A 15283-nucleotide genomic window follows, 5' to 3' on the forward strand; every position below is an offset into this window, starting at 1 on the left:
GTGAAACTTTGGTTTAATTTAGAACATTTTTAATTTTAGAGGCACTTAGCCTTGAAAGGGAGACACTTGAACTTTTAATCGACTATTTTAAATTATTCTATTAATCTTATTTTAGTCTTATTTGTTTCTAATGTGGTTTTTCATATTTTACCATTTGATGTTTTACCTGACCTTACTTTTATATGTTTTTACCTGTATTTTTGACACTTTTATTGTCGGTTGATTTTATCTACTTTGATGTTTTAAGCACTTAATTTTTATACTTTTAAGCACTTTTATTTTTCGATTTTGGGATTTTTCCTATGTGTTTCAATCTTCTTAATTTTGTTCTTTTACTTTTCTGTAGTTTTGTAGTGTTTAGTTCACGTGCAAACGGGTGAAACCCTTATTCGCAAATTCGTTCGGGTGTAGGTCGGTTACTATTGGTCTTATATGAAATGGTGAAAAATTCTAATTTATTAAACTCATTACCTTTGACTCCACTTGAGAAAATGCATTCTAAAACTATAGTAGTTGAAAGGTATGTATTGAGGTTTAGAAACATTAACCATAGTCAATATTTATTCAAAGTACCTAGATTTTTTTCATAAACATTTTAATTATATCTTTTCTTACAAGTTTTGTTATCTGGTGTAGCGTAGCTACCACTAGAATTATTCAATTCCAATTCACTTGTATATAAGACATGTTAACTCAATTCTGTCTAGAGGTAAATTTAGATAGATGACAGCTGACATTGTCAGTAGCTTATACCCACACTGGATTGAATTTTAAATGAATTATAATGCGAAAATGATAACAGCAATCAATGAGCTTCAGGTCAGTCATCTAGCGTTAAAGGTCAGACAGAAAAACGATTTCATGTTAGCCGTCAGAAAATTTTATAAATGTAATTTCCGAATATGTATTAAATATCGAATTAATATTTCGGAATATCTTTTCTTTTTTCATTGAAAAAATAATTATAGTCAAATGAATTAAGTTGAAGGTAATTAAGGTTCTGTTGAATATAATTACCTTCAGTAGCAAGTCAGTTTTTGCTACATTTAATTAAATAAAATTAAACAAAAATTATACCATAATATTTTTTAGTTATTTAATAAATAGGGAAATTGTGTTCAAAATAATTATCTCTTATTTAACAATAAAGGAAGTATTCTTTTCTTATGTGAAAATGACCCTAATATGGTACTACCTGGAATGATATTTTTTCCTACTTACCTTATCTCTTAGATAGTAAAAATAAGCAGAATTTAAAATGTGGTGATACTAATAACTATAAATTTTTCTGAGCTTAGTCTGTTTGTTTCCCTATCTGTTTTTTGGTTCAGTTCTTAAAGTGTATCAGAAACTCAGAGATAGTTTTTTTTTTTTTTTAAATTAAATAGATATAAATTATTTTTAAGTATCACATTTAAAGGTATATAGGCATATATACCTTTAAAGGTATAAGGCATGTAGCCTTTTTATATTTTCTAGTTTGACTTAATTTTTTTTTCTTGTGTCCATAAGTTATTAAGCTGTTAAATTTATTTATTAATTGATATTCAGAGAATATTTTAATAAAGTAAATACAATTGTAACTTTTCTTGGATACCATCTTTTTCAAGTTAAGCATAATTTTTGATTTAGATATTTAACATTTTGCATTGCATCACAAATTTTTATGAATAATTTGACTTTTTGAAACAACATATAAGTACTTATGAATTTTTTTTTCTTATTTTTCCTATTAATTTTATTATCAATATATAAAATGTGTATTAAACTTTCAAATTGCATGACAGTTTCAAAAGCACTCTTTTATTTGTATCTNTAATTTTCTTTATATTTTTAGGCTATATTTGGCTTATTTTAATGCTTTAGAAGATTGATATTAATTTTAATGCTAAAGAGATATTTCAAACTGTTTTACATATTCTTCAATGTGCATGCTTTATTTGAATCGCATTAAACCATAGTTTATCAAAACTATTTAAACAAATTACTTTAAAAAAGTAGTTTTTTTAATTTTTGTTATGTGAATTTGTAAAATGTTTATGTTTGTTATTTGTAAAATATGGCCATACTCATCCCTTTTTCTATATTAATACATTTAAAATTGCATGCCTCTATGATTTTTACAAAATCTCACTTTGACTATAGTTTTTTTTCCCTTCATTTTTGCGGTTCGATGTTGTAACACATAAAAAATATAGCAAATAACTAGTAGCATACTTTCTTAATCTTTTTACAACATTTTTTTGTGCTATGTTGCAGTGCTTCTGCTGTCACCATATTGTATAAGTATAAAATTTGATAGTAATATATTCCTCTGGTAAAAATTATATAGTTTTCGAAATTATAAGAAAATTTCTAGGATTCCATTCTTCTTAAAGAAAAAGTGAATGTTATCCGTGTTTCTTCTATCATGCTATCCTCGTATGCTATAAATTAGAGTTATTTTTTCATTATCATTATAAAAATTAACAAAAGAGTAGCTGCATTATTTTTTGTGTTTCATACTATTTCTTTAAAATTTAGATACTATTTTTGTCTGAACATTTGACTTGCCATTGCTATTTTTTTAATAGGTGTTTTCTATCAAATTATTAATTTAATTTTATTCCTTTATTTAAATTGTTTCAGATTCAAACACTAATTCAAGTAAACAGTACCAACCTAAAGAAACTCTAGTTTTTATTGGATTGATTAAGTATGCTCTGCAAACTTTGGATATTTATAAGTTAACAGTCCCTACTCCTGGAGAAGCTGTTCAGCAGCGACCAATGACGTAAGTATTGTGTCAATTGTTCTTATTTTAAATTAATTTTTCTTCCATGTACTGTAGACCATCAATAGGTCTGCTTATGTGCATTCTTACTTATGTGCTTTTCTTCAGAGCATCCCACTTTTGCTCATTGCAATGTCCTGCATTTCACTTTAGAATTCATGGCACTTATTTGTTTTTTCTAACCATCATTGATCAGCTGACTTAATTTTCAGCTTACGACTACTAATGTTAAACTCCGTCACTTTGTAATTTTGAACCCAATCCAGAAGACGAGAACTCCAGAATCAAGTATTGTAGTATCATGTAGTTTATGCCTTCTTGGAGGACTTTTTGATGGAACTAACCCGCATTTGTTTTGCATGGAGAGGAAAACAAAGAAAACCTGCCTTGGTTAGTCTGACGGCAAGGGGACTCTAACCCACGATCTGTCTACCACAGATGATATTTTGTGTCAGCGCTGTGGTCGATGCAGAAGTGGGTACAGAATTCATATCCACCAGCCATCTCTGGGATTTGAACCCTGTTCACCTCATTGGGAGACGAACCCTCTATCCACTGAATCTTCATTGTCTCTAATATTGTTCAGTGTTACCCAGTCAAATTTTATTTTAAGACCATTTAAAGTGTTGTTCTTGCCCTGCTTGTGTGATTTTAATATAAATGTGGCATTGCGCTCATGATAATCAAATGTGGAAATGAAATCACTAGTTTTTCTCGCTTTTTGTTTCTCTGAACTGATTTTCTTTTCTTTTTTCGCTGCCATGTTTAAATATGTGATTTCTATGGTAGTCATCAGTATCATTACTAAAGTAGAAACCTAACAGGAAAATATTAAAAAAATTTCTATTTTTATTACTCTAAAAATCCCTAAAATTCCTTATGCGTAAAATATTTAGTACATTATGCAAAAATTATCATGAAATTTATGATATTTTGTAAACTCTACTGGATTTTTTCCTATTTGTGTTGGCAGCTATGCTGATGGATAAAAAACTAATATTTGATTATATATTCAAATCACTTATGTCATCGAAAATAAGTGCTTGAAAAATAAGAACTATACAAATTTCTTGCCATTTTATTTTTTGAAACTTACTGCCATGCAGTAATAATAAAAAACAAGTTTGTTAAAGCTGGGAGCGTTAGCTGGGTTAGAGATATCTATTAGATTTAAAAACATCAAAACTATCTCAAAATTCTTTTGTTCATAGTTAAACTTTTTATATATATATTCGTCGTTGAACAGGCGATTCAATTTTGGGTTTACGACTACTGCTAATGTTCAACTCCGTAGCCTTTGTGACTTGTTATTTTGAAACGATTCGGAAGACAATGAAACTCCTGGATCAGTACTCCCAGAGGTATGATTTGTTATCTGAACATGGAGGACTTTGTGACTCGAAAGATTTAACGTGCATCAGTCACCATTTACTGCACTGGGAGTCTTCGGCCAGCTGAGATCGAACCCACGAACTCTTATACAGTGCCTTATCAACCAGGCTACCCCAGCCTCCTAGTTAGACTTTGTAAAAGCGAAGCATTACATAATTATTGAGTAGCAGTAAACTGTAACTCAAAATTAACTATGCATTATTTAAATTATTATTAAATACTGATCAAAGTGTTTAAAAATAGTTAGTTTTTTCCTTTCTCATTTAGTTAGTCTAAAAACTAGACATTGCAAGGTAGTTTTGTGTTAAACAACTAAGACAATGGCGTTTCATCAAGCTGTAATTTCTGGAGTTTTCTTTTTTAAGATATATTTAAAAGAAATAGCTGCTTTTACAAATGACTCAAAACTGTTATGAGATTTAAGGATAAAGTTATTAGGGGTCTGTCTAGGTTTTTTTGAGAGGTACCTATTTTGTGAAAATTTAGGCATAATTTGTGAAAATTAAAAGTTACATCAAAAAATCAACACAAAAATATGGTAAAATAAGAAATTATTTTCAAAAATTGTCACTACAAATAAAANTCATACAGAAAAAAGTTTCACAGGGAAAAAAATGTTTTATAAAAAAATAAAGATATGTTAGAATAAATTTACAATGATGTTGAAGATAATATTCAAATGTTTAGAATGATGTTTGAATTTTGACTTCCTTTAAAGTTCATAGAGAGAGAATCTCATTGTTTCATTTTAAAAAAACTCTGGGATTTATAGTTTTTTTTTATGGGGATATAAAAACAAATATGGAGAATCTTAGAACTTACTTATTTTAAAGTATTTTGTGAAGATACCGGTAAATTTGCCCTGGATAGACCCCTGGTTATTCTTTGAGTTTATGTAATTAATTTTCTATATAGTCATGCATTTTAAAAGTTATTTAAATTATCTTAAAATTTCAGGATTTCAATTGGTGTGTTAAGCAAACATTTTAAATTAAATGTGAGTGAAAGTATAGTTAGATATTTATTTTATTTAGTTTTTAAAATTTTTTGAGTGCAATAAGTGTTTTTGATGTTTAGTCTCTCACAATTCTAATTCTTATTCATACTAGTTGTTAAATATTTAATCTTTTGTTATAAATTTGAATGCAACATGTTCATTATTTTATTTTATAATATGTTTAATTGTTAAGTGTATTTGTAATATGTGTAACAATAAGTGGCCATTATTTTAAACTTTATTTTAAATCAGTTTTACTTGTAAAACCAGTTTGTACTTGTTATGAACATTGGTTAATACTTTAAGCATAGGTATAGTTTGTCTACAGTATGAACTCCCTCACCACAAAATCTGTGGCCGTCTGCTGCTATGGAACCAAGAATAGTACATTTCAGGGAGGGTAGCTTTTCTTCATTCTAGGGCGAAGAAAAAGATTCCCTTTCTTTCGTCGACTCAAGCCAAAACCTGTCCTAAACAACAACCCCACACTCCTACTACTACACACTACTTCAAATAATTATACTTTGTTAACATATAGATGGCAGCACTTTTTAAAAAATTTTTACTCATTGAATGTTTTTCTGTTTTATTTTTTCAAGATCTTCAAAAAAGGGGTCAGCACTTGATTTATTTCTAAATTTTTCTTACTGATTTGGCAATTTATATTTTATTTTGATTTGGCTATTCTAATTGTAACTTTATCTTTATTTATTTTTCTTATGTGTGGGCGTCTCTTTATTAGATCTTACTCAGTGAACCTATAAATTGTGATTGTTTGTCATTAATTTTTCTCTGCATTTACATTGCAATTTTTCCAATTGCTTCTTTTTATTTGATTTTCCATTATGGAGCCTCAAGGACACTCTCAGTTTTTGATTTCACCACTGACAACAGAAAGGCTCCTGTATGTTAACAGGCAGTGTGTCCCTTTGATGAAGTGCTAACACACATATCTTAAAATTTTCGTTGTTTTCTGCTAGAATTGTATTTCTGACTTTATAAATTAAAATAAAGCAAATTTAGATTCAGCTGCTTTAGTTTTATTCTTCGATTAGACCTCAATACCATAGTCACCTCCACAGGCCCAGACAAATGGTATGGGGAATTCTTACTTTAGGCAAACTATATAAAGCAATGTTTTTAGCGGTTAATATAAGATGGTGGATTTTAAATGTCTAAGTGTTTAATATTTAGGTGTAACACATGAAAGTCGCACTATCTTATTTAATTTATGAGCTGAGGCATTAATTGATGTCTTTTGACCAGAAAAAGGCAGTGAATGCGTCATTCATTAATGATAATTCTTTTCATAAAATTTTCTAAAACTTTAAAAATTTTTATTTATTTTTATTTAACATATATTTTTGGAATAATTTCTAACATAGATAAACGGTTGGATAGTTGAATAAAGACCTATGTGGTTTGAACCAAACAGTTGTTTTTAAAACTATTTTATATAGTTAAATTTTATATCGTTCATATAAATTCATTCAGTTTAATTGTAACAATAAGAAAAGAATATTTTCTTCCAATTTTGAGCTTAATTTCTAGTGGGAATCTGTATTATTTCAAATAAACATAGAAGAAGATTTAAACTAACATTGTTGGCATTTCAACCCGGAAGAAACATACAGAATATCTGCAATAATATCTGCTGGAGAATTATGAAAATTCATGAATTTCGGTATTGAACTAAATTTGTCATGATTTTAATTATTTTTTTAAAAAAATCATGGGAAGTCATGGATTTAGTTTGCCTATATAAAATCTAATTTTTAAAATTGAATTCCTCCCCCTCTCCCAATTTCATGATGTTCACAGAAAAATCAGGAATATTTCTTTCCTTTCAGATGAACAAGAAAAGTATCTTGGTTCAACTCTATCTTTACTCTGTTTTTTAAATTCAAAATCTGTAAATATGAAGATGCAGAGTATAACAGTTTTGGTTATGGGTATCATTTCAATTAATGTTATTACAATGCTTTTTTAAATTTATTGTTTTTGTATATAAAAGAAATATGTAAGAAAATAGTAACTTCATTAAGTCATGAAAAATTCTTGGAATAAGTCATGAAAAGTCATGGATTTGAAAATCAAAAATGTAGCAGATACGCTGAACATATTTCTTCCAGGACAGTGAAAGAAACTGAATAAAAAGAGGAAAAAATTAAAAATGACAAATACATTTGTTTAACAATAAGTATTATATAATTCATATGTAAGCAAATTAAATTCAGTATAGTTAGAAAAAGTTTAAAGTTTGTCACATCACTTTTAAAAAAAATATTTGTTAGTTTTAAAGAGAATTTTAAAATCTATTAATCATATTATTCAGGGGTTGGTTTGGGTATTCATACTTAACATTATTTGATAATGGAAATTATTATGCTATTTGTAATTGTGAATTCAATATATGATTTTAATAGTATGTATGTTTAATATCTGATTTGTTTATTTAGTGGTATTGATAAATTGATTATGTTCTTTTAAGAAATATAAAATAATGTTTTACATAAAATAAAATAATGTAAACCTAAATTCTTTTTTATAAAATATTAAAAAATTTATTTATTTTAATTGTTGAAGAAATTCAAAATTTTTTTCTTCTTGTTTTCACTTATTTGAGAATGACATTAAGTAGCTCTAAAATTAATATTATTATTTAAACTCAATTGCTATTTTAAACTGTTTAAACATTTCTTTTTGAAAAAGGGTTTATACAACTTGGGTTAAAAATTTACGAAATTGAAAACTTAAATTTAATTGGTAAGGATTTAGATTGCTTAACATTAGCTTATATTGATTAAGCTGATGTATATTTAGCCAATTTTTTAATTGCAGGCTTTAAAAAATTTCCACAACAAATGATGTTAGGACTTTTTAGATATCTTTAGTCATCTAGATATCTTCCGTCCCTTATTGATTTTTTTTAAATTTAAAATGATTGAAATTTTTAATTCTTTTCCTCTCAAGTAAAATACGTAACAAACATCTCATATTTTAACATTTATAACTGAGTTTGCACATTCAGGTTGCTCAGTTTATTAGTGTTAAGATTTATTTTTTGAAACCTTTTAACATTTGTTCGTTAACCTTATTTATGACTAAAGCTTGGAATTTTTTAATTATTTTCATAAATAAACTGAAGTCAGTCTTGAAAGAAAATCAGTAGGTAAAATTAAATTAATATCTCTTTTCAATTTGTTTTTAATATTAAAATTTATGTATTTCCTTAAAAATGTAACAAATTTTTGCTGTTAAGGAAAAATAAAAGTTACATTTTAATGTAAACATTGGTAATTTTTATAATTACTGTGAAATGATCAAGTAATGATGCAGCTCATTAATGAAAGAATGAGATTTAACTTCAACGCTTGCTTTGCTTAAAGAAAATTTGTACTATTGTTGTGTCTAAATTTTCTTGTTTTTATTTTTCCCAAGCGTTTTTTAATGCTGTCCCAAGTTAAATTGAGATTATTATTTAAAAAAAAAATATTATAGAGATAGGACAAAAAATTAATAATGAAGTGAGGAAATAAATAGAAATATGTATAGCTTAGAAAATATTAGTTGTTTATTATTCAGTGGTTGATGTGAAAAGATGTACAAGGTTAGCTGTTATTTTTATCTAGTTTGCTGTAAAAAATAAATTAATAAAATGAAAGGAAAAAAACTTGATAATTAATTTAATATGTAAGTCCTTACTATAGAAAGGTACATTCTGAAGTCTGTGAACTATAAATGACTGAAAATTCTAGTAAATAATTCTAGATTGTGTTCATTTATCAAAAAAATAAGTTCAGTCTTGAAATTTTTTTAGACTGACACCCATGGTGACCACTTACTCCTCAAACCTAATGTGTCAGTGACCGATATTGATAGGTCACCGACTCATGTGGAATTAACTTTATATATCTTTTCATTTAATACCCACTTTTTGTAAGCTTTTTTTTGTGCTTAAATTAAATTATATTTTTTTAAAAAAGAAATCCTTAAATGCTTGCAGAATAACAAAATGTAAATGATTTTAGGTTAGAAGGACCACTTAGACCTACTACTAAGAATTCAAGTCCTGCTTTATCCAAATTTGAACCCCATTCAACGAGTCATCCTGTTGAGATTAGAGTCATCTATCTCAAGTAATTCTTTCTTATTGTTTTCTTCTGAGCCTTTTCTACCTGTTGTTTTGGTTCCATCTTTATTTCATTTGTTTCTTTCTAAAATAGAAAATTTAAGCATATTGGTTTTTTAAAAGTTTTTCTTCTGTTCTTAAAAACTTTGAAATTGATTAAAATGATTTAATTTCCATTAAATACATCAGTCAAACCTCGCTATAGTGAACCTTCAAAAAACCAAAATTTCGGTTCACTGTAAGTGGGAGCTCACTATATCCGTACTACAAACAATTTCAACTAATTTTTCTGAACTGCTCCCTTTTATTACATATTATTTAAATAAATGACTAATAAAAAGAAATACAAAAAGAATTAAAAAACAATATGTAGTAACAAAAAATGTGTTCACTTTTATTTTTTATTACTCATCGTCTTGCTTACAAAAAATTTAGGGATGAAAAACTGAGATAGAAGAAGCAATTAAGAAAAAATGCTTCTGGCTACATTTCACTCAATAAGAGGTCTTAAAAATTGGTATATGTATTTTATGTAGAAATTTCAAAATTACCAAAAAATGAAGGAAAAATCACTCCAGGACAGAAGAAAGTTCAGAATATCTAATTTCCTCTCATCTTTTGGTTCACTATATCCACAAAAAATGATATTATATGTGTATGGCAAAGCACATGAGTGAACATTTCGTTCACTATATCCGGGGTTTTCACTATAACAGAGTTTGACTGTATTTTATTAATTTAGGGGGATGTTGTTTGTTTTTTTTTAGGGTGACTTAGTTGTTAAAAAGTAAATCTTTTATTTTATTGATTAATAAGTTCTTCCTTTAATTTTTATTTTCCTGCAGCATTGCTTCTTATTTTAGGATAATTTACTTATTTATTTTTAATGCAATATTTTATTTTTTTCATTTATTTTGTTTAATTAATTCTTCATTAATTTTGTTTAATTCAAAGCATTATTTTTTGGTTATTTGTTCTATTTGATTTAACTTAATAAATATGGAATAACTTTAACTTACTTACTTACTTATCCTCTACGTGACTTGGGCACTTAAGGCCTCCAGCATATCCCTCCAACGCCTCCTGTCTTTAGCAATAGATCTTGCTTCCTCCCAGCCAGATATTCCACATTCTTTTAATTCGCCCAAAAACATGCGCTGGATGGTAAGTCTGGGTCTTCCTCTTGTTCTCTTACCATCAGGGGCCCATGTAAGCGCAATAACTTTAACTAGATATGGATTATTTATATGTTTGTTAGTTTCTTTTTAGGATGGTTTGATATTTGTTGTTAAAAATATGTTTTTTGTCTTCAGTTATGTTCTTTTTAAATAAGTGTTACTCGATTAAGTTTAACAATTTTTTTAATGTTTTATTTCATGTTAAAGAAATACTTTCTTGCCAACCCAATAATAATAACATGGTGCGTTTTTAAAATGTGCTTAAAGGTGCTTTCTTTTCGTTTTTTAAAAGCCCTTAAAGGTCTCCATTGAGTGTTTTTAAAAAGTGTGTAATTTTCAATTTTCGAAAATTAGATTTCTTTCTTTACCATGTTGATTTTCGACACATATTATGCAAAAGCGTGCTTTACACATAGTTCTATTCAGCATTTTCACAATTCATTCAACCACAGGTTACTTCGGCGCATTGTAGGTCCATAGCGTATGAAAGCGCCAATCTTTTCACATGTTAAGTAAAATACTTGTGAGTTTGCATACGCATCCACTGAGCTGGGATCAGTGAGATTCTTGCACTCTCATGTGCAAATCATGATTTAAATCAAATGATTTTTTTTTAGAAAATCATTGATTTAAATCAAATGATTTTTTTAAAGAAAATCATTGATTTAAATCAAATGATTTTTTTTTATATATATTGATTTGAAAAGTTGAAAAACAGTGTTTAAAATTGATACTTTTATTATTTTCTTTTCTTAGTTTTAAAATTTATTTTAAATGAAGTGCTGCATTAATTAATTTTAGTTATCGAAATTACTTTCTTTCCTCGTGTGTGATAAATTCCAACACATTTGAAATTACATTTTTAAAAATCTTTTGATACTTGAAATTTAAAGTACTGATTAAAGTAAACATTCAATGATGTCTTAATAATAGACTTTCATAGCTGTAAAAAGTAATTATTAAACATGAATTTTTTTCACGCAAAAAAAATACAAACAATGTTAATTTAAATTCTACCTTTTGATTGAAAAGGCATGGAGTTAAAATTTATATTACATTTTATCGGTGGAAAATGTATTTTTCTAAAGCTTGAGGTTATATTAAGAAGAAATTGGCCTTATATGCCAAAAATAGAAAAAAAAATGCTGATTAATTTAGATATTTTTTTTCCGGATATAGTGTCATTCTTCCCCTTCAAACTCTTTCAAAGTCTATTTAAAGCAGTTGGGTTATTAACTGGTAACAGTGTGCATGTTTACAGTGTACATCTTTGACATTATCAGAAAGAAATTTTGTGAGAAAAAAAAATTCCAATAAGTGCATAGATTTTTTAACAACTTTTTTTAGCTTAACTTATCTATTTTGATTTGGAATTAAAAAGGAATATTTTACTATAAAAATATATAGATTAAATATTTGTTTATTTTTTGATGAATGACTACATTTATAAACACAGTCTGTTACATTTATTTTGTCATTTTAAAAATCAAGAGAAAGAAAATCACAATTTTAAATTAAAATTATGGTTTGCTAATTGAAACTTTGGTTTAATAGTTTAAGTATTCTTTAAATTCTCTATTTCATCTAGTCTTTAAATTTCAATCTTGCATTTGTTTCGAAATGGTTGCTATGCTATGTATTATAATGAAAAATTGTTTTAGGTAGTTAAATCTTCTAAAATATTGTTATAATATAGTTTAATATTAATTTAAATTTGATTAAAAAAATTTAAACTTTTTTTAATCATAAATCAAAGTTCTTACAGTATATTTGAATAAAAATCAAAAAAATCTGATTTAAATACAAAAAAATCCGTTTTTTTTTTGTTCTTTTAAAAAAAATCAAAAAAATTACAAACCATGCTCATGAGCAACTGTGCTGCTTTTTGCAAGATATTCTCAATTTCAAGCTTCATTTTCCACCCTCTGATATCGAACTGAAAAATCTCTCCAGTATTTTATAATGGCTGATATAATCAAGAAGAGAGTTCTTTGTCAAAGACTAGTTATTTTATCATGATCATGTAAAGTCTTTGAAAATTATTTTGCATTTTGTGAATGTATATAGTGCTTAAAAATATTTTTAATTGCTTAAAAAATGCTTATTTTTTGTTGAAAGATTTGGCTACCCACCCTGAATAAGATTTTAAATTAATTGTTCTGAATTATTTCTACAGATATCAAGTCCAGTCCTGTTTGTAATCTTAAACCGGGCTATACCTGACCTGAAATTGAGTGAAAAATACACTGAACAGGAAAAACATCCTAATTTGGGTGTAAGTAAAGGAAACCACTTGTGTACTGTAGATGTTTCTTTTAGATATGAAATATCTTTTTGTGATACAGAACAGACATTCTCATCTGTTGAAGGAAATATGTGTATTTTTCATCAGATATCATATATATATCAGCTCATCATTTGTGTACAAAAATGGAAAATATTTGTTTTGAATTCATATAAAAATTTCAAGGCTGTAAAAAGTTTTCATTGACAATTTTATAGCTGTAACTATTTAAAAAAAAAATTAGTGTTATTGAAAAAAGTTTTTTAATAATGTACAATGGGCCTAGAAAAATTTTTTTTTAATTTATTGTTAGGTGAAAAAGTTTTTATTTATTTTTTATTTAGGTGAAAAAGTTTGATTAAAATAAGGATGCACAACCTGTGTCCTGCGGATCACACGCAACCCGCCAACTGTTAATGTGCAGCATGCAGGAGCTTCTGAATGCTATAAAAAATTTCCTTTTAATTTAGTTTTTTTTATAGATATTTTATTTAATTAAAATATTTAATTCAAATTTATATCACTCCATAAAATATGTATATTTTTTGCACTTTCAATTTTCCTTCTTACATGAAACTCCTTTTTGTAAATAGTGTTTTTAAAAATAAAGCTCTTGTTTTTTTTGTAGTTTTGTATTACATCTTGCATTGTTTAATTTTATTGAATTATTTCAGAATACAAAATGTTCCGTATTTGATGGTTGCATCTTTAGCAGGTTTTCTTTATATCTATGAACTGAACGTTGAAATGGGAAGAGCTAGTGTTTTAATAAAACAGCACAGGTACAAAATATTTGCTTCTTAAAAATAATAATAATAAATATGAATTGTGCATTATTCTCTTCAGAGTTTGGAATTTTTTGGTTGGTAAAACTTGAAACCCATAAAAACTGTGGTTGGTTAGATTTAAAAACATCAAAACTATCTCAAAATTCTATTGTTCATAGTTAGACTTTTTCATATATATATTCGTCGTTGAACAGGCGATCCAATTTTGGGTTTACGACTACTGCTAATGTTCAACTCCATATCCTTGTTATTTTGAAACAATGCGGAAGAGAATGAAACTCCTGGATCAGTCCTCCCAGAGTTATGATTTGTTATGAAAACATGGAGGACTTTGTGACTCGAAAGAATTAACGTTCATCAGTCACCATTTACTGCACTGGGAGTCTTTGGCCAGCTGAGATCGAACCCACGAACTCTTGCCCGTGCCTTATCAACCAGGCTATATCAGCCTCCTAGTTAGACTTTGTAAAAGTTAAGCATTACATAATTATTTAGTAGCAATAAACTGTAACTCAAAATTAACTATGCATTATTTAAATTACTATTAAATGCTGATCGAAGTGTTTAAAAATAGTTGGTTTTTTCCTTCCTCTTTTAGCTAGTCTAAAAACTAGACATTGCAAGGTAGTTTTGCGGGAACAGTGCTAGACTGCTAAGACATTGGCAGTTAATCAAGCTGTAATTTCTGGAATTTTCTTTTTTAAGATAATTTTAAAAGAAATAGCTGCTTTTACAAATGACTCAAAACTGTTATGAGATTTAAGGATAAAGTTATTAGGGGGCTGTCTAGGTTTTATGAGAGGTACCTATTTTATGAAATTTTAGACATAATTTGTGAAAATTAAAAGTTACATTAAAAATCAACACAAAAATATGGTAAAATACGAAATTATTTTCTAAAATTCTCACTACAAATAAAAATAATTTATGACTAGTAAATTTCTATATATTTTTGTCCATATATTAAAAAGTAATTTGGCTATTGTAAAATTTCGGGCTTAAAATTGTATCCAAATTTAAAAATCCATTGTTCATAGTTAAATTTCAACTTGCAATTAACAGTACTAGAACTAAGTTATTTTCATTATGAGAACATTTTCAACTAGGTCATACAGAAAAAGTTTCACAGGGAAAACAATTTTTCATAAAAAATAAAGATCTGTTAGAATAAATTTACAATGATGTTGAAGATAATATTCAAATGTTTAGAATGATGTTTGAATTTTGACTTCCCTTAAAGTTCATAGCGAGAGAATCTCATTGTTTCATTTTAAAAAACTCTGGGATTTATAGTTTTTTTATAGGGATACAAAAACATATCTGGATAATCTTAGAACTTACTTATTTTAAAGTATTTTGTGAATATACCGTTTTTTTCGAAAGTTGATTTTGTGAAGGTACCGGTAAACAGTGGTAAATTTGCCCTGGATAGACCCCTGATTATTCTTTGAGTTTAGTAATTAATTAATTTTTAGTAATTAATTTTCTATATACTCATGCATTTTAAAACTTATTTAAATAATCTTAAAATTTCAGGATTTAAATTTGTGTTTTAAAACTAATATTTTAAATTAAATGTGAGTTAAAGTATAGTTAGATCTTTATTTTATTTAGTTTTTAAAATTTTTTGAGTGCATAAAGTGTTTTTGATATTTAATCTATCACAATTCTAATTCTTGTTCATACTAGTTGTTAAAGATTTAATTTTTCGTTATAAATTTGAATGCAACATGTTATAT

General features: G+C 27.0%; 1 protein-coding gene across 1 annotated transcript in view; it reads left to right on the forward strand.

Annotated features, from left to right (window-relative positions):
• LOC107447304 (transformation/transcription domain-associated protein) overlaps positions 1-12968 on the forward strand; it is a 41747-nt gene extending 28779 nt beyond the window's left edge. The window contains exons 9-11 of the mRNA XM_071176959.1: positions 2574-2826; positions 9169-9301; positions 12649-12968. The gene's annotated coding sequence lies outside the window, so the exon portion shown is untranslated. The remainder of the gene's footprint in view (positions 1-2573; positions 2827-9168; positions 9302-12648) is intronic.
• The last annotated feature ends 2315 nt before the right edge of the window (positions 12969-15283 follow it).

The sequence above is a fragment of the Parasteatoda tepidariorum genome, unplaced genomic scaffold (assembly GCF_043381705.1).
Source record: "Parasteatoda tepidariorum isolate YZ-2023 unplaced genomic scaffold, CAS_Ptep_4.0 HiC_scaffold_607, whole genome shotgun sequence".
NCBI classification, from domain to species: domain Eukaryota; kingdom Metazoa; phylum Arthropoda; class Arachnida; order Araneae; family Theridiidae; genus Parasteatoda; species Parasteatoda tepidariorum.